Consider the following 21,679-nt stretch of genomic DNA (forward strand, 5'->3'; position numbering starts at 1 on the left):
ATGGTAATTACATTTATTCATATTAAGGACTGGATGCCCCAAGTGGTCTCTTCCAATTCCATCATCCTAACAGCTTTCCTTCACACACTTTCATGGGAGTTTGTTGTCTGGTCACCACAGTTTGAAGCAAGATTTGAATTGCATTAAATGGACAGTGTAGATGGGGCCCCAGACAATTGCCTCACTCTGTCTAATATTTTATGACCGGTTCCACCATGTTCAAATCATGCCTGGGACTGCATAGGAATTATTTGGCACTATTGTCACTCAAATCTCTCCTTGTAAGTCCATTCTTATCAGTGTCCCCATTTACTAGTGTTTAGGAATGGGAATATAATCTGTAGAAAACTTGCATTTAAATATATAGTTTTATAGGTCTGTTTTCTCAAAGTCTGTATTGCACTTCTGAACATGTTTTGTGACTTTTTTTGTTTTTTGGCAAAAACTGTATCAGAATATTTAGGAAGTAGAGTTGTGCATGGAATTTGTTTCTTCCATTTCCTTCATTTCTTTCGGTACCTTGGGAGCACAAAATGGGAAGGTCCCTCCCGGTTCAAAAATCAACTTGACATGAAAGCAAGCAGAAGCAGGTCCTGGCTCCTGGCTTGCTTTTTGGCATCACAGTTTAATCTTTTTTATTAATCCCCCAGTCAAGAAAAGTAAACCCTCATTCCCTAAAAACTACTCTCCTCTTCCAGAAGGTCATGGCTCTTCCTCACCTGAAAGTGGAAAGCCTCCTTAAAATGCCTTGGAGACTGCGTGGCTGGCTGGTGTGGTGTACCCTGGGAGAGAAAGCACTCATGCCTGCAGTTGATGTCTTCCAAAACTTACCTCCTTACTCTAGAGTAAGAGGCTCTCGGCTGCAGGCACTGGCATGCATGCGTGCTTTCTGGGACTGCACGCCACATATCCGCTCTCTTTCCAAGGAGATTACATGTGTGGCATGCAGGCCCAGAAAGCACATGTGGCTGCCACTGCCTGCAGCCGAAGGCCTCCTCTAAACAGAACTTGCCTTCTTGCTTTGGAAAGACAGTGCGTGTGCATCACTCTCCAGTGTCTGCAGCCAAGCACCTCCTCTAGAGTAGAAACAGCAGGTATGAAGAAGCCTCCTTAAAGCACGTGCTAAGAAGGGGAGCCTGGGTTAGACCCCCCCCCCCCCGGGCTATAATGGTCCAATAGAAAATGAATCTTTCAGCAGCCCAGAGAAAAAACAGATATCTGCCCTCCTGATTTCGGGAGGCTCCTAAAAATAGTATTGGGCCCCCCACTGAAAGCTGGACATGAAACAGGTCAAAGTTTACCCCAAATGCACAACCCTACTGGGAAGCACAAAAATTGGCAAAGAATTCCAGTCTGTATTTCAGTTTGTTTGTTTACTTATTTGACATATTTAGGGATCGTCTCTATGGAGAAGTACAAAATTGGGAGGGGGGATAATAATCAAAACAGAATGTAACTGATATGTCATAACAAAATTACAAAGAGAAGCCAGAACATTAATCTCAATACAACCAGAAAGAGACAGTAAAATGATTAAAAGTTCAGTGGGGTATTATACCAATCACTACCCATTCACAAATGCCTAGTAAAGATGCTGTTACAGAAAGGAGTCCAGTTCCCATAACACCAAGGGATGTGCCCATTTGATAAGACACCCACCATGCCAACAGAAAACTACGGTGCTAAGGAAATGATAACTCTACTTTTGTAGGATTAGGTTGGGGGGACAGTAACATTTGAGCAGTGTCATTCTGTCACCTTACATCCCTTTTCCTTATGTAACTTTATAAATATAATGTCTATCTATTAGTGCTTGTTTTAAAAAACCTATATCTTCTGTGCTGAACCCTAGTTGGATATAAGCAGTATCTGTTCCTTAAAATGTATTCTTTCTAACTGCTCTGCTAATGGATCATTGTCTTCTGAACAAATAAAAACAGAGTTTGAAATGTTACTTTTTAAAAATGGTTCCTTTACTAATAACTTTGAACATCCAAAGGGGGATTGATTGTCAGTGCTATCTAGAAAGTCTGTTTGCTGAGTTACTTTCCATTAATAAATTACCGTTACGGATTGTGCTATAGAGAAATGCAAGGGAGATAGTTACCGGTACCCCCAAGTGGTTAGTACAGCTATTGCATACTTGAAAATTAGAGAAAAAATGTTCAAGATATTACAAAACAGTCCACCCACATGACCTGTCCTCCCCTTCTCATTGCTCAAAGGGAGTCAGCACAGGCACCCAAAAATAAGTAACAGACACTGAAAAATATTGAATTGTAGCCTTTTCTGTAACAGACAAAAAATACCTCTGCTCCAGTCCATTAATGTCTCAAACCCCCAACTAATTCTGAGTAAAAACTAGATCAAGCAAACACCCTCTTGCCTGTGTAGAACCAGGTACTAATCAGACTCATGGTTTCCATGGGAGCCATGAACCCCTGAGCTGCTCCTAATGGGTTGAAATCTTTCCTTGAAATAATTGATTTGTAGGAAACCCACAACACCTGTGAGAGCACATCTACCAATTCAGACCTCTGACCTGACCCTCAGCCCTTATTTGTTACTGTACTTGACAACCTGGTGGGCATAGTCAAACTTTCCCTTTCATCTTCACCTACATCAAGTTTCAGTAACATATACTCAGCTCACCTTTTAAATCCAAGATCAAATCCTGGATCAGGGTCAAAAAGATCTTACTTTACAAACCATCTAGTGATCTGGGACGGAACAGCAGCACCTAATGACCTAGTAACTAGAGCAGCCTGGAATCTGTCAGTTGGGTGATGAAAAAGAAAGAAAAAAGTCTACAAGATGATCATCAGCACTGGTTTGAGTAGGGGGAGGACTTCTTGTAGTGATGAGCCCCCACCCCCATCCCAACTGGTCTTGGACTTCTTTTCCCTTCCTTCCACTGGCACATTCCCCTTTCAATCCTATATTGGATTGTGTCCCTCTTCAGAGTTGAGAATAGTGGGCTATAAATATGGCAAATAACAACAACAACTTCTCTTCCTCCCTGTTAGAACTAAAAGAACAGAATTCTTAGTGTCATCCTGCAAAGGTTGCCTTCCAATAAGTCAGAATATTAATTATCTGATCCACTACTCACAGTGGAAGCAGCAGCCAAGGACTGAGGAACCAAGCCTTTCACAATTCACTATCTGAAAAACAGAGGTCAGTGTACATGTCCATTTGTCACATATTCCCATCTAGATGTAAGTATCATGGTATGCATTATAGGAAGAGGACTTTGTAGTGAGAATACTCACACACAAAAGGGTTCCTCTCCTCACTTTTCAGTTCAGGCAGTTTGAAGTAGCATTTCTGCTTCCTACGGTCTTCTACAGGAATTGTACTGACCAGTACAAATCCAAAAAAGTGAACCAGGAACTTCAGGATTAGCAGTGAGGAGCAATCCCTACAAATATGCCAATATATAATATCCCTGTGTTTGTAGTACCTTCTCTTACCTGTGTGAATCCAGTTGGAATGGAAGATATTATTTTCAGAAGCCCTTACTTGGTAGCAAAATCTCTCTATTCAAATTTGTTGACCTAGCATCATTGTGAAGGAGAAGGAAAACAGGGAAGAGGAGGAAGAGAAAGAAGAAAAGGAGGCAGGGGAGGAGGAGTAGTGATACAAATAATATACACAAAAGACAAGGCCATGTGATGCTGTTAGATTTAATATCTTTAATATTTAGGATATTGCTATGGCCTATAGCCAGTCCAATAAATTTAAACTACAGCATATTGTTGTTTGTGATCTAATTCCAGGGATCTAGTATCATATCACAAGAAAACTGTTCTCCCCTTGGTCTGGCTCCACATTGCATTCGTAATGTAAACGAATTCGTAAACAAGGAGGCGATAGGACCTTTTCGCGGAGAAGATGGGGCAATGCTGACAGGGGATAGGGAAAAGGCAGAACTACTTAATGCTTTCTTTGCCTCGGTCTTCTCACAAAAAGAGAGTCTTCAACCTCAGCAAGATGGAGTGGATGAGGGATTGGAGGACATCCAACCCCAAATTGGGAAAGAAGTCGTCCAGGAATACCTGGCTGCTCTTAATGAGTTCAAGTCCCCAGGGCCAGATCAACTACACCCCAGAGTATTGAAGGAACTGGCGGAAGTCATTTCGGAACCATTGGCAACCATCTTTGAGAGTTCTTGGAGAACGGGAGAAGTTCCAGCAGATTGGAGAAGGGCCAATGTGGTCCCAATCTTCAAGAAGGGAAAAAAGGATGACCCAAACAACTACCGTCCGGTCAGCCTCACGTCGATACCAGGCAAGATTCTGGAAAAGATTGTTAAGGAAGCGGTCTGCAAACACTTAGAAACAAATGCAGTCATCGCTAATAGTCAACATGGATTTATCAAAAACAAGTCATGCCAGACTAATCTGATCTCTTTCTTCGATAGAGCTACAAGCTGGGTAGATGCGGGGAATGCCGTGGATGTAGCGTACCTGGATTTCAGTAAGGCCTTCGACAAGGTCCCCCATGACCATCTGGCAAGGAAATTAGTCCAATGTGGGCTAGGCAAAACTACAGTGAGGTGGATCTGTAATTGGTTAAGTGGACGAACACAGAGAGTGCTCACTAATGCTTCCTCTTCATCTTGGAAAGAAGTGACGAGCGGAGTGCCGCAGGATTCTGTCCTGGGCCCGGTCCTGTTCAACATCTTTATTAATGACTTAGATGAAGGGCTAGAAGGCATGATCATCAAGTTTGCAGACGACACCAAATTGGGAGGGATAGCCAATAGTCCAGAGGACAGGAGCAGAATTCAAAATGATCTTGACAGATTAGAGAGATGGGCCAAAACTAACAAAATGAAGTTCAACAGTGACAAATGCAAGATACTCCACTTTGGCAGAAAAAATGAAATGCAAAGATACAGAATGGGTGACGCCTGGCTCGAGAGCAGTACGTGTGAAAAAGATCTTGGAGTCCTCGTGGACAACAAGTGAAACATGAGCCAACAATGTGATGTGGCGGCAAAAAAAGCCAATGGGATTTTGGCCTGCATCAATAGGAGCATAGTGTCTAGATCTAAGGAAGTAATGCTACCCCTCTATTCTGCTTTGGTTAGACCACATCTGGAATATTGTGTCCAATTCTGGGCACCACAATTCAAGAGAGATATTGACAAGCTGGAATGTGTCCAGAGGAGGGCGACTAAAATGATCAAGGGTCTGGAGAACAAGCCCTATGAGGAGCGGCTTAGGGAACTGGGCATGTTTAGCCTGAAGAAGAGACGGCTGAGAGGAGATATGATAGCCATGTATAAATATGTGAGAGGAAGCCACAGGGAGGAGGGAGCAAGCTTGTTTTCTGCTTCCTTGGAGACTAGGACGCGGAACAATGGCTTCAAACTACAAGAGAGGATATTCCATCTGAACATTAGGAAGAACTTCCTACTGTGAGAGCCATTCAGCAGTGGAACTCTCTGCCCCGGAGTGTGGTGGAGGCTCCTTCTTTGGAAGCTTTTAAGCAGAGGCAGAATGGCCATCTGTCAGGGGTGATTTGAATGCAATATTCCTGCTTCTTGGCAAGGGGTTGGACTGGATGGCCCATGAGGTCTCTTCCAACTCTTTGATTCTATGATTCTATGATTCTAATGTGTATATTCTGACTGCAGTGTGTGAATTGGACCACCCAACAAAACGAGTAATGATACACTTCAGTACAAACAAATGAAGAAGGATTTCAGCAAGTTAAAGTGAACTTCATTCATCTCAAGAAGTGATGAAGGCCACTTTGTGATGTCTCAGAACAGAGTACATTTTTGTATCCTGATCATAAGAGTGTGTGTGCTTCCCTTTTCCCCTTGAGCTACCAGATGAACCTAGAGGCCAAACCCAGCTGTCAGTCAAAGTGAGCTGACTGCCTCAGACAACAGATATTTGGTGCCATGAAAAAGCATAACTAATTATGCTAATTATTAATTTATCATCACTGCATTTATATCACCAGGGAAAAGGAAGGACATAGATGGAAGGAGAAATTTCTATTCCTATGCCGGAATAACTTGGTCACTATGCAAAGGAATCATGACACTTCTTTGGCATTAACTAAGAGAAAGAAATTTGTAGCAGTCAACTTCAATGTTCTTCATCAAATGCAGACAAACTATGGACCTCTTCACACACAACTCTCCTCCCACCACCACCTGTTCCATTTTGCCAGCAATTGGCAGTAAAACAGCAGGTGCGCCCTCCCTCCTTACGCAGGCCCGTAGCCAGGATTTTGTTTCGGGGGGGGGGGGGGCGGGCTGAGTTTGGTTTGGGGGGGGCTGAGTCTGAGTGAAAGAGGGTCTACCCTAGCAAACCTTTTGTATCGTTACCCCAATACCCCCATGCATATAGGATATATTGAGCATGGTGATCAGATCATGATATAAATAAACATAACAGTTTAAATAATGTATCAGTAAGGCCTTCTCGTGGACCACCATGAGAATTTCGGGGGGGGGTGAAGCCCCATCACATGGTGGGGAGGGGACAAGGCACATTGGCCATGTTGCCCTTTTCCCATCTGATGGAGGTAAGGCCAAAAAAATGCAGTAGCTCAATTGGAACACAACACCTTTCATCATGACCAAGGAAGCTTCTTGTGACACTTCCTTAGCACTTCGGCCATCAATAGGGCGGGGTCTGCCAAGCATCATGTGATGGCATTCAGTAGGCTCCGTCCCAAAAATGGAGAAAGGGGTCAATTTGCTCCAGTGTGATGAAGTGGTAGGAGTTTCTCTCAGTAAGTCTCAAAACTGTGTGCTATGGTTGAGTGCCTTCCACTTGTTTCCAGTTTTGTTGTTGTTGCATGCCTTCAAATCATTTCTGACTCATGAAAACCTTAAGGCACCAAGGTTTTCTGGGGCTGAGAATGTGTGACCTGTCCAAACTACTGAGTACGTGACTCATCAAAGATTATCCATGGCCCAATGCAGAACTGGACCCTGTTCATAGTCATAGGCTCAAACAACTAAGCTATGCTGGCTTTTTTTGGTCAAAGGTCTTTTCAATTTATGACAAACTTAGGGAAGATTAATCAAATCTGAAGATTTCTTCCTCTGAGATTGACAGAGCACGACTTGCCCAAGGTCACCCAGTGAGTTTCAATGGCTGTTTTGGCTTGTACGAATAAACTCCTTAGGTTTTCACAGAAGCAAATCTAATGAAGGTAATCTGTAAATGTCTCAATGCAGATGTGGTCTTCTACAACTTAAAAAAATCCATCCTTTTCATCAATATGCCAACAGTGCTAAAACAAAAGGCAGGACAGATGGGACTATTTCATGCAAATGCATCTTCAGTAGCACAAAACAGTGGCCTGCTTGTATGAATTAACACAAATCTGAATGAACATCACAGAAAGAACTCCAGCTCAGCATGTTCCTCAGATTCACAACTTTTTAAGGCCACAGAAATTAGAACCTACCAGACAGCAATGGCATGCTAGGGAGGGGATTCTAGGAGAGGTCATCCCAAAAAATAAGGTCTCCAAATGCAGCCTCAGACATAATGTTTTTGAACTGTCTATCCACACAGTCACTTGTAAGTTATCAAAATCACATTGAACTAAACACAGATCATAGGGGAAGACTGGAATGGTCTTCTTACGCTGAAGATCAGAGTTTGGGGTGGTGGACAGGTTCCTGATCCCACTAACTTCAGATGTTTACTAGTCTAAAAAGAACTCTGTTGAGGACTCAAGTGATAACTATACAATGCATGATGTAAGAAGTGAAAAGTTCAGCACTGACTCAATCTACAAATAAGCTTAGCATTTTATCTGGAATTTCAGTATAGTGGGCTTTTGATATCTACTGGGGTTTGGTTCAAAGACCTTCCCCCCAAGGATACTAAAATCCATTGATTCCTATATCCCATTATATATAGTGGCATAGTAAAAGTAAAATGATATCTTTTGTGTGAAATGGTAAAATCAAGGTTTGCTTCTTGGATTTTAAAAAATATATACTTCTAAGTCATGGATGGTTGAATAGAAATGGTCAACCATATACACACACAATGCAAACTAAAATAGAGGAATGACATAAATAGAGCAATGACATAAAGGGAAATATCAAACAGCTGCAAGTCGACATGCTGTGTTATCACAGGATGCCTACGCCTCACACTACTGGAGAAATTATACCGTTTAGCTGGTATAGCACCACCTGACATACACCGGGAAGTAGCAGTCAATAATGAAAGGACCAAAGCATTGACATCTCCGGCCCATCCTCTGTTCGGATATCAACCAGCACACCAATGCCTTAAATCCTCTGGGAAGGCTCTTCTCTCACTTCCACCTCTATCTCAGGCACATCTGGTGGGGACGAGAGAAAGGGCCTGCTTGGTTGTGGCCCCCTGGCTCTGGAACTCGCTTGCCAAGGTTACCACTCTCCCTGTCCACCTCCCGCAAGAACTTAAAGACATGGATGTTCCATTGTGCTTTTGGCTAGGCAATTTCTTGGACAGCTGGCCCCAGTTAGGAACCCATCGAAAAATCTTGTCCTCAAGCACTTTACGATTGCTATATCCAAATCCTTAATAGTAGATCATTCTTATCCTCATCTCTGCTATATGATATTTGCACTTTACACATTAGCTCTATCCTCTAATGTTGTGGCACCAGTCCGCCCGCCCACCCACGACGAGACATTGAACTTTGCTATTGGTTGTTGGTTTTAATGTTTTATATACTGTTTAATTGTTTAAAATTTCTTTATATTGTTTTTGTTGTTGATATGCATTTCAATGTGTTATGTTTTAACTGCTCTGTTGGGCCTGGCCCTATGTAAGCTGCACTGAGTCCCTTTGGGGAGATGGAGGCAGGGTATAAAAATAAAGTTTTTTAATTATTATTATTATTATTATTATTATTATTATTATTATTAAATCAAGAAACAGCTTCCTAAGATCTACAGAGATACTCACAGGAACACCTGAGCAAGCGAGAGTCCAAAAGTGGCAGGCTAAAACCCAGAACCTCAATCAATGGCTGATACCGGATGAGAGACTCCCTCCTGGGCACACGGAAGCCTGGGCAACCCGGAATGCACTAAACTCTGGCACCATGAGATGCAGAGCCAACCTTAAGAAATGGGGCTACAAAGTGGAGTCCACAACATGCGAGTGTGGAGGAGAGCAAACCACAGACAACCTACTACAATGCAACCTGAGCCCTGCCACATGCATAATGGAGGACCTTCTTACAACGACATCAGAGGTGCTCCAAGTGGCCAACTACTGGTCAAGGACATTTAGCATAATGCCATGTTTTCAACTTTGTTTGAGTTTTAAATACATTACAACTGTACCTTCAATTCATTTCTGACACGATAAATAAATCAAACATCTATGTAGGCCATTGTTACAAACTAACATCCATAATAAGTAGCCAAAATTAAACTTTCAGGAGTGACAGTAAAACATTCATATTTTTCTAATAAAAAGTACATGAAGGTCTTCTTTCTCCTGCATTTCACTCAGTAACTTTCTTGAGCATGAAAATGACATAAAAATAATTGATAGGAAAGAAAACACATTCGACTCGTAGCTCTGCTGTTACTCCGTTATTTAAGATGAATCTGATCTGCTGCTTCCTGCTGTGGAGATTACATCTTGAATACTTAATACCAATTTGGTTACTTTTTAGGGAAAAGAAAAACAAACTTAAATACCACACACACAATTTATCTAATTGTACCGCACTAATGCAAAGCATGATTGTAAATGCAAGTGAGGAAGTGGAAGAAGAGAGAGGGGAGGGGAAAAAAAACATCCAGGAGATCCTCCCAATGTCATGCCGAGCTGGTAATAATTCCCAGGACAGCTCCATTTTAAAACAAAGTTTGATCAGCAAGGAAAAAAAGATATTAAAAGTTAAACCTATCATTAAAAAATAATTACAGTAGAATTATTCACTCTGGCATTTCATTTCAAAATCTGGTCTCAATCAACATCTTTTAATGAGATAAATGTTGGCTTTCCAAGGTTTCTTTCTTCCTATGCTGAATATATAAAATTGTTCTAACTGTATTCAGCAACGTGGCATGGAGCAATGCAAGAAGCTACTGCCTTTTCCTTCTCAGAGGTCTTCAGCATACCCAGGTTTTATGGACTGGATTAGCTTTGTGGAAACATTTATCTACTCTTCATAAAGCAAAAGGTCAGAGCCTGGAAAGGCTTCATTTGGGGGGCTGCTGTTTTTTAAACAAAACCAGTCTGCAGCATCCCTGCCCATACTGACTACAGATGTCTCTGGGACCTGTTGCCCAACAGGTACATTTCAAATAGCCTCAAATGGTAGCAGCAACCAAAGATCTACAAAGGGGAATAAAGACTAAAGAATTTGTTATTTGAACCCATTATTCAACATACCAGGTTGGGACCCTTTAATATCACACTTCTCTTCAATTGCGAAATTGTGCCATTCATGGCCCTGCACAACCCTTGCTATTCTGCCTTCCTGTACTATGGCTGCACTGCTTTCATTTTTAACACATTTGTGTGATTCCAGCTTTGAAAAACAAGAAGTGGCAAATATAACTATAAAATATAAAATAAAAGGAAAACAGACAGCTTAGGGACAGTGAGAAGGAAGGTGAAGAGAGGGAGAGTAAGAGAGTCCCATCCCTTAACCAGAGCATGGTCCATACTCTGGTTACATCCCGAACAGATTATTGCAACACACACTACGTGGGGTTGCCTCTGAAGACCGCCCAGAAGCTCCAGGTAGTCCAACGATCAGCAGCCAGGTTGCTCACCGGAGCAGGGCACAGGAAGCATACTACCTTTCTGTTATGCTAGTTCCACTGGCTGCCTATTTGCTTCCGAGCACAATTTAAAGTGCTGACTTTAGCCTATAAAGCCCTAAACGGTTCCGGCACAGTTTACATGTTCGAACATATCTCCCTCTACGAGCCTTCAAGGACGTTAAGATCATCCGGGGAGACCCTGCCCTCGGTCCCACCCTCTTCACAGTCATGATTGGTGAGAACAAGAGACAGGACCTTCTCCATGGTGGCCCCCCAACTGTGGAATTCCTTCCCCAATGACATTAAATCTGCCCCCTTCCTCCTGACCTTTTACAAAAAACTGAAATTCTGGCTGTGTGATCAAGCATTTGAACAATACATGGATCACCCAGGAAGAGAATGTTTTTAGTGAACTGCAATTGTATGGATCTGGATTATGATTTTGAACCAGCAAACTGTATTAATTGATTGTTTATAATTGTTTTGACTGTTCAATTGTATTTATTATTTTTATTGTATTGTTGCGTATTTTAATCCGTCCCGAGTCCCTCTTTGGAGGTTGAGAAGGACGGGATATAAATGCTCGAAATAAACAAATTAATTAATTAACATTACTTTACTAGCAGCTTACTGACACAGAAGTAGGTGGTGGCAGTATGTAGTCCACTCTCTTGTTACATCCCGAATAGACTACTGCAACATGCTCTACATGGGGTTGCCTTTGAAGACTATTTGGAAGCTTCAAATAGTCCAATGGGCAGCAACTAGATTGCTCACTGGAGCGGGATACAGGGAGCATATAACCCCCCTGTTACATCAGCTCCACTGGCTGCCAGTCTGCTACCGAGCACAATTCAAAGTGCTAGATTTAGCCTATAAAGCCCTAAACGGTTCTGGCCCAGCTTACCTGTCCGAACGTATCTCTCCCTATGAACCATTTCTGAGTTTAAGATCATCTGGGGAGGCCCTGCCTCTTTCGCAGTCGCGATTGGCAGGGATGAGAGACAGGGCCTTCTTAGTGGTGGCCGCTCAGCTGTGGAATTCCCTCCCTAGGGATAGTAAATCAGCCTCCTCCCTCTTGACCTTCCGTAAGAGAGTAAAAATATGGCTCTGTAACCAAGCCCTTGACGAACTTGTGCAATCAATAGATATGGAATGATGTGCAATGACCATAGGAACGTCCCGGATTACGCTTATGGATTATGTGATTAATTTTGAATGTATTGTTTTAAATGTTTTAATTGTTTTAATGTATTTTATTATTCTATTTTAAATCCTTATTTTAACTGTACATTATTTTAAGGCGTTGAATAGCTACCTATGTGTAAAGCCGCCTTGAGTCCCCTCCAATGTTGAGAAAGGCAGAGTAAAAACGTTGTAAATAAATAAATAAATTTGTTATGGGAACATTATGGGATTGGGAGCTATTGATGGGCTTTACCTATCAGTAGCTAGGGCCAAGAGAATTACAAGCAGAAGGCAGTGGGATATACACTGTATTGTGCAATAGGGACCATCACCAAAGTTAATGGTTCAGCTGCAATGCCGGTTTGCTTGCCTTGTGTGATAAAGTCATAAGAATGAGGTAAGGTACCAGTAGATTGTGAACTCTTCCTCGAGTTTATCCCAGTCACCATGAAAAACCCAAAAAGAAAGTCTTTCCTGTAAAAATATAGGAGGCTCTTGGTATCTGCTGGGGTTTGGTTCCAGAACCTCATGGACACCAAAATCAGTGACTGCTCAAGTCTTGTTTTGTACAATGGCATAGTAAAATGATGACATTTACCTAAAATGGCAATATCATTTCCTCCTGGTGAACTCATCTCGCTATTAGTCATTTCAAATCCTTCACATTATTTTTGGCCACATGGTCATGGATGCGCTGCCTCCCACCATAATGCATGTGAATAAGCATATTTTCTGTTGAGTTGAGGTATACTAATAGTGATACACTGATATGAAAATATCCGCACACAGAAAAACCTTTTTTAAAAAAAATAATTAAAAATCTACTCCGTAAAGAACCACTTTCAGGCGGGAATACTCACCTCCCATCAACTAATTCTGTCAATCACTAATGCCTACCCCCAATTCCACGGCAGAGCAATGCCACCTACAGGGCCGGTCATATACCAAAAAAAAAAATCTGCATTTTCTGTAAAACGTTAGGGTAGCAGGCAAGGGTTTCTTAAAACCATATTAATGCCCAAAGAACCACATTGCAAGTGAATCATCAAGAACATTCTATGTCACGTTCACACCAAACTACAAGTTAAGATTCTTTTAGTCCACATAGACATTTATTTATTTATTAGCAGCATTTATATGCCACCCTTCTCACCCCAAAGGAGACTCAGAGCGGCTTACAAGTAATATGTAAATACAATATATTATATTATTACCATAGCACAATATTAGTATTATATATTACTATATTGTAATATACATTATACTGTAATATTATTAGTAATATTACATGCAATATAAAATATCGTATTATTATAATATAAATATTATATGTATATACACTATATTATATTATACTAGCAGTCCCCTGTCACGCCTTGCTGTGGCCCAGTCTGTGTATATGTGTTTTGTTGTAGTAGAGTCTATTGGCAATGCTACAACTGATAGTAGGAGTGGTAAAGGAAGGAAACGAGGTGCTCAGGTGTTAGATGAGGAGCAGCAAAGGAAGAGAATTCGGGAGATACTTATGTCACCCACTGATGAAGAATACTTTGAAGGTTTCTCCGAGAGTGAAATGAGTGAAGAGGAGGAAGGAGATGGGAATAGAGGCATTAAGAGGATTACTCGAGAACAGGAGTCAGACGAGGAGCACCAGAGAAAGAAGATCTGGGACATACTTACTGCTCCCACTGATGAAGAGGATTTCATGGGCTTTACTAGAAACAATGGGTCTGGGAGTAGTAGGGATGAAGAGGAACCACTGGATTGGACGAAGGTTCAAGAGATTAGGAATGTGTGTACACAACCAACGTCCAGTGACACTTTTGAGGGGTTTTCTGGTGGTGGGGATTGGCAATCTGGTGATACCATGGATTCATGGGGAGACCTAAGTCTTGACAAAAGGTGGAAGAGTTGGAGGGATTGGCGTTGGTGTTCAGCTATAGAGGCTAAGCCAGCTGATAGTGATGAGGATAGGGTGGAGGGCAACTCATCATCGGATGGTCAGTTGTAAGATAAATGAAGGCACTGGAGTAATAGAACTTTGCAGTAGGCAAAGAGTTGGTTTCGTGCCTTGGGTCTTGTCGCTGCCGCTTTTCCTGTTGGGCTTGGGTCCTGGATCTGCAGGTTGCTGCTTTCTTTGTGTACCAACCGGCTGGGCTTCTCGTAAGTGCGGATTTCCCCTCTCCTTGACTTCGGATTGTTTTTGACGACAACGCTGCCTTTTGGACTTTGGAACCTTCAACTGGGATTTCTTCGACTTTGGACTGCTTCTGGACAACGTCTTCTCTTCACGGCTCATTGTTTGCTTATTATCTTGGAACTGTATGATTTTGGTGTGTTTTGGAAGAACTCTTGTTTAATCTGGATTTTTTGCCAGTTTAATCCGGTTTATTTTCCAAGTTTGTTTTTCAAGCTGCAAATTGCTGCAAACTTTGAGTTTTGACCAGAGGCACTGAAGCAAGTGTCTCTGAGTCCTGTTTACTTTGCTTTAAAAAACTATTGTTTTGGATATACTCCTGTGCATGGCTCTTTAAAGCATCTGGATTCCGACATGTTTTGTGTGTGTATATATATGTGTATGTGTATATGTGTGTTTGCATACACACACACACACACACACACACACACACATGGGGTTTTGCACATGTATTGTAATGTAATTTTGTTTTTTGGCTTTTTATGTCACTTCTGATGTGTTTTTCAGTGTTTTTATGAGTGATGGTCACTCATTGGCCTGATAGGTGTATTGTGTCCAAATTTGGTGTCAATTCGTCCAGTGGTTTTTGAGTTATGTTAATCCCACAAACAAACATTACATTTTTATTTATATAGATTATTATATTATATTATATTATATTATTAGCACAATGCAGGAGACAAGGTGGTCTTCCTGGCCCCTCTCTTCACTCTGATCCCAGAGCAGCAGACAAGCCCTAATTTTTGCAGTTCCAAAAAACGCAGAAGCCTTGATAAAACATTTTCATTTTTTCTTAGTTTTCATGCAGTTGAGAATATATCAGAACAAATGATTATAAAGAGAAACGCTATGTATTATTAAATAATAAGGTATTAATCTGGCTCGACTCTTACTTCTCTGATAAAAGAAAGAGGTGCCGATAGATAGGCATTGAGAAGGCCGAGCTTACGGGAGATTAGAATTGTTCAGTTATCTCAGAATGAAAGTCATGTGTCGTCCTAATGTAAGGGCAAAGCATTAAACATGGCTGCCCCATCAGTCGCCCAGGAAAAGAACATTTTACAGCTTGGCAGCTGGCTGGAAAGATAATCATGTGGATAGGAGTATGGACCTCCCTGCTTAGAAGAGATAACAGAAGTTAAAAAAGGAAGAAGTCAAGAAGGTATGTGAGTTTTTCCTCTTAGGTCACTGTGGTCTTTGCAGTTTATTATCATGCTAAAACTGAACTTCAGCAGGGATGTGGAGTTTTTAAAAATAATATTGATAATATCAGCACACAGATGTCTCTAGCTTCCATTCGCTTTGTCTTCTTATGGTGCAATAGTGCAAAATTGACTAAGCTCCTGATATATATGATGTTTCTGATACCTTGAGTTTAGGGTTGTTGCTATATCAAGCTATTGCAACAGAAAACGCAACCGACAGAAGAGCAACTATACTGTACGCTGATAATAGTTGTGTGGTTTTTTTTTATTTTTACAGAGCAACTTTTAGCTGAAATATGTTGCCATGTGCCACCCATATCTTGAGTTTTAGTTTTGCTCCATAGGCAACTTGGTAACCCGAGTAAGCAGGGCTGTAGCCAGGGGCGGCTCAGCCCATTACGCAAAGTAAGCATTTGCAATATAGTTGATTTTGCCCAGGGGCGCTCTTGAGGCGCTCTTGGGGGAAAATAGACCTTGACATATGCAAGTTGTAGTTACTGGGATGTATAGTTCACCTACAATCAAAGAGCATTCTGAACTCCACCAATGATGGAATTGAACCAAATATGGCACACAGAACTCCCACAACGAACAGAAAATATATATCAGTGATTGGTTGGGGGGGGGGGCACCAAAATACTGTTTGCTTACCATTGAAAATTACCTAGGGCCGCCTCTGGGTTCTAACCCCCCCCCCTCCCAAAACCTGGTTTACTCATGAATTTTAACTGGTTAACCAATTTATGAGTAAACCAGGTTTCTATTTTAACCTGAGACATTTCAGGGCAAGTTTGAACTTTTAACTCCACTCCCCCCCCCCCCACCCCTGGCCGCCTCTGGCTACAGCCCTGCTAGTAAGTTTTAGGTAAAGGTTTTCCCCTGATATGAAGTCCAGTCATGTCCGACTCTGTGGATTGGTGCTCATCTCCATTTGCTATATTACATTACTATTCAGATTTTATAAGTCATACTGAATTATTTCTGATCCTGTTAGATTGCTCTGTTTTAATGATATTTCCTATGCTATTATACATTTTCATCCATGTTGTTGAACCAATTACTCTTTAATCAGCTCGTATTTTTGGCCTCCCCTTAGTTCTTTTGTTGCTTGATGCTTGTCTATTATTATTATGTTTGTTTTATGATTTTAAATTGCATTTTGTTATTGCTCTGCTTTTAATTGTATGTTCCCTGGGCTTGACCCCATGTAAGTCGTCCTGAGTCCCTTCAGGGAGATGGAAGTGGGGTAGAAAAATAAAGTTCTTCTTCTTCTTCTTCTAAGCCAAAGAGCCGGGGTTGTCCATAGACACCTCCAAGGTCATGGGGCCGGCATGACTCATGTAGCGGTGTTACCTTCCCACTGGAGCGGTACTTATTGATCTACTCACATTTCATGTTTTCGAACTGCTAAGTTGGCAGAAGCTGGGGCTAACAGCGGGAGCTCACCCCACTCCCCAGATTCGAACCTGCAACCTTTCAGTCAGCAAGTTCCACATCTCAGTGCCATTGACCCACTGGGCCACCAGAGGATGTTTAGAACAACAAATCTCACTAGCTCCAGCCAGCATTGCTATTTTTAAAAGGGTCAGGATGAGATTCACTTCCAATGATAGACATACCTTTCACATAAGTTCTAGTTAAATAAGTTTAATTGTTTTTAATAATAATAATAAATTTTAATTTATATACCGCCCTATCTCCCCTAGGGGACTCGGAGCGGTTTCCACATATGCAAAATAATACAAAAACATACAATATAAAACAAAAGCATAGGCATAAACTGTTAACACAACATATACATTAAAATCAATTTAAAACCAGTTCCGCTCTCTTCTTCATGCAAGGTAAGCTGCTAGGGGCGAAGATTTCAATAAGACAATAAGGGGCCTGGACTACTTGGAACCAAGGCTAGTGCAAGGAGAAGGGAAAAATGGGGCTGGCTGAATGCTGCAGTGCAATGATTGGTTTTGAAAAGGATTGAAAAGGATACAAATTTATTTATAAATAATTAAGAATGATACAAAACCCTGCAAAATATGTTTGCCCGCAGCAAAAATAAGCAGTAAGCAACAACCCCTCCTTCAAATGCTGTCAACACATTAGCTATTTCAAGCTTTGGAGAGTGGCAAAGAGAACGAAAGACTGAGAACCACGTTTCTGAGAAATCAATGCTCTTCATTTGCCGGTATGGCCTTATTTTTCACCTCTCTGCCTCTGTCTTTAACTACAAAAAAGGTGTTGGGGAAAAGGGATATGAGAGCAGGAATGAATTCAGCAGCATCTTTGACCGTGACTATTGTAAGTAGAAGAATATTTTGGTCATTCATCAGTAGCATCTTTGTAGTATCTTGAAGAGTTCTTCCCACTGCTGAAGAGTGAGCGGCTACCTCATTAAAAGGCGTCAACTGTCCTCAAGCAATCTCTCCAGACTTGCACCCCATTATAGTTCTACTTTTCTTTGCAGAGGTCAATCAATGGGCAGCATCCACCTCATCATCCTTATAAATGCATCATTTGAAGCATTTCAATTAAAGTTTCAGATCAGACCAGTGTACTGAGACCGCTTTAACGAGGGAAAGTAATGACCTTGCGTTGCAGGTTGTTTCTGGCACGCCATCAGTTTTAATTCTTCTTGATCTTAACGGTAACCCTTTGATACCTTTGGATCAAGAGTTGTCTTGAAATGCTTCAAGCAGATTGTTGGACTTCCCAGGACTGTAGTGGGATGGTTTCATCCCTGCTTGTCTCAGCAAAACCAGCCTGTCACCTATGAATTCTCCATGTACATTCAAATTTCCAAAGATTAAAAGGTTGAGGGAGAGATAGGTTTTTTTAAAGAGTACAGAACAGTAGATACCTGGCTTATATCCCTGCAGCAAATAAACCTAAGGAAAACTCCACAGTAAGATTAAGGTAACTGCTTTGATGTTTGATACCCAGCCAGAATGATATTATCATTAGAAGTGGCAAGCAAAGAAAGAGCATAGGAGGCACGTATTATATCTAATATGACACTTGGAAAGAGAAATCTGAACTTCACAACCAGTCTAGGTGCTACCTTCAACCAAACTGAAGCCTGTGATCTGTGAATACAGGAGCACTACTTAGCTCTGCTCTGCAGCCCAGAATAATCACCAACCATAATTCAAAATCAGTGTCACACCCAACCATTCCTTTCTTTGGAGCCATACTCTGAAGTATTCACTATGGCTGAGGGAGGGGCCAGAGAATACAAGCCACTTATCTAATGCTGCCAAATGCTGTGCACATTTACTTGAAAGAAAAGGAACTGAACACACATCCCACTGTTGTGGTGCCAAAAAAGGATTTCAATTCCCCCTTTAAGCTTACAACTCCCACTGGCTGCTGTTCCATTTCTGAACATGTTCAAGGTGTTGGTTATCACCCTTAAAGTCAGTTCAGGTTCAGGGTATTTGAAGGATCATATACTTCCATACTGTCATGCTGGCCACATGACCTTGGAGACATCTACAGACAATGCTGGCTCTTCAGCTTAGAAATGGAGTTGAGCACCATCTCCATTTCTAGAGTTGGACATGACTAGACTTAATTATCAAGGGGAAATCTTTACCTTTTTATACTTCCTTATAACTCAGCTTTGAGATCAGCTGGGAGGACCTTCTGTCTCTTCCACAAGCCTCAAAAGTACATTTGATGAAAACATGGAAGAAGATCTTCTCAACGGCTTTTCTCGCTCCCTCCAGGTTCTGTAGGTCCTTTCTCAGAAAGTTTAGTCTGATACCCTTCCTACTATCTCTCTCTCTCTCTCTCTCTCTCTCTCTCTCTCTCTCTCTCTTTTTGCTGACAAGCAAAGCCCTTTGAAGTGTACAATGCACACTCTACACAAACAATGATGATGACCTCACAACCTCTGAGGATGCCTGTCATAGATGCAGGTGAAATGTCAGAAGAGAATGCTTCTGGAACATGGCCATACAGCCTGAAAAACTTACAGCAACCCAATGCTAGATCCGTTATTTTTGGGGTGTGTGTGTGTGTTTTTAAAGGGGAATCGAGGTTGTGAATGTTTAACTATGTATTTTATGAATGTTTAACTATGTATTTCATATTTTTATAAATTGCCTTGGATTATCAACTGATGAAAAGGTGATATGTAAATGAATATGATGATGATGATGATGATGACTACGAAAGCCACAAGTCTTTTTTTTTTAATCATCTTTATTGCAAGAGTTTTTATGATTCTACATTAAAAGGTTTGGGATTGGTTGGGTTAGGGATAAGGAAGGATAAAGAGAGAAGAGAGAAAAGGGAGGAAAAGAAGAAGAAGAAGAATGAGAAGAAGGAGAAGAATGAGGAGGAGGAGGAGGAGGAGGAGGACATGATGATGATGATGATGATGATGATGATGATGATATTAAAGGGTTGTTGGGGATTTGTCTTCCAGTCCATTCCACATGGAGCTTATTTTTCCCTCTTTTCCTCTCTTCTTCTTCTTCTTCTTCTTCTTCTTAGTATTCTCATAGCTTTCACCTATTTTGTTTTCTCTACTTAATTTTTCTCTATTTTTTATTGTCAAACCTCTTACCAATACTACTCTGTCTGTACAAAATTAATGAGTTTCTGTTCCTGAAGGTATTCTTTCAGCAGTGACCAATCTGTCTTGTGCCTATCCATCTGGTCTTGGAGCAAGAACGTTAGGGAGCCCATGTCCATATACGCACTCCCTAAGTTTTGTAATCCATATGTCCATTGAAGGTATTTCTTTCAAGTGCTATTTCTGTGCTTGTAGTGTTCTTACCGCAGAAGTTAAATAATAGTATAGTTTATCTGTATTTTTGCCTATCTCAAAATCTGTCAGATTTAGTAGGTAGTATTGAGGTCATAAGTTAAACTTTAATTTTAATATTTTTGGGGAGTGTTCATGTATTTTGTTTCCAATATTTCTTAACTTCTTTGCAGGACCACCGTGAATGGAAGAAAGCCACAAGTCTGGTTTTATAGCCTATCTGTGCTTCCAGGCATTCTACTGATTTTGGAATCAAATGCATGTTCTATGAACACTTCAATTTTAAGAGGAAATTGTCTTCTCATTGCTGCCACTGTTTGCCACCTAATTTCAGTGATGGTGCTAGCTGCGGAAGTAAGGGAGTACCAAAAGTGACTTTTTCAAGCTTTCTATAAAATAGTATGACTGCACCAAATCATAATATTTTGTCACCAAAAATACCATTTTGTCACAAAGATAGCAATGGAAAGTACCCTTAGAAACAACACACATGTCTTTAAGCAAGAATCTAGTACAAGCAGTTCTCAAGTTATGAGCCGCTGTGGCTCCCTGACTCTGGAACTCACTGCCTGGAGAAATTAGGAAAACCCCTTCCCTAGAAATCTTCAAAAAGAACCTTAAAACCTGGCTCTTCCGCTGTGCCTTTGATGAGTAGGCATAATCCCACATGATTGCTCTGCCTCAAAGCTCTGTCATTGGACTATACGTCCCCCCTCATGGGAAAGCTTGCTTCCACAACTCCTGCTAAAATGAGCCCTCCTCCGTAAATTACCTGCTTCCCTCTTTTATCTCGCCCGACTTTTTAATTAGTTTTAATCAGTTTGTTCTTTTAATTACTACATGTTGCCTGCCCATTATTATTGTGCCTGTGAATATTCTTTATTTTTCATATCGCTATGTATTCATGTGTTTTATGTAACCATGATGTTATTGTTTGTTGTTTGTGTTTTTGGTTTTTCTTTATTGTAATTGTCATTTGGGTTTGGCCTCATGTAAGCCGCTCCAAGTCCCCATGCAAATGTGGGTAGAGCACTAGATACCGCTCCAGCAGGTGCTCCATTCAGTCATGCCGGCCACATGACCTTGGAGGTGTCTACTGCCAACGCCGGCTCTTTGGCTTGGAAATGGAGATGAGCATCAACCCCCAGTCGGACACAACTAGACATAATGTCAGGGGAAAACCTTTACCTGCATATATCTGGATAGCATAGGAAAGGGTTAACACCATTGTGGTATTTGTTTTCTGTCTGTGCTCCAGTTCAGAGAATTTCACCTCACATTCCATGTCCCTGTGATAAATGAATTTATTTTTTTTTATTTAAAAAAACTGTTCTCATTCACACTGAAGGCAACTATTGTTGTCCAAAACCTTAAAAAAATCCTTTTTGGATTACAGTTCCCAGGCTCACACTGGCTGTTTGCTGCAGGGTTCTGGGAGTTCAAACAGGTGACTTTACCAAGTTCTGTTGGCTGGAGACTCTGGTATGCCAATCCAAATTCAGAGGCTGAGCAAAGTACCACCGGGAATCTCTCCCATGTTGCTATTA

The sequence above is a fragment of the Anolis sagrei genome, chromosome 4 (genome assembly GCF_037176765.1).
Source record: "Anolis sagrei isolate rAnoSag1 chromosome 4, rAnoSag1.mat, whole genome shotgun sequence".
Taxonomy (NCBI): domain Eukaryota; kingdom Metazoa; phylum Chordata; class Lepidosauria; order Squamata; family Dactyloidae; genus Anolis; species Anolis sagrei.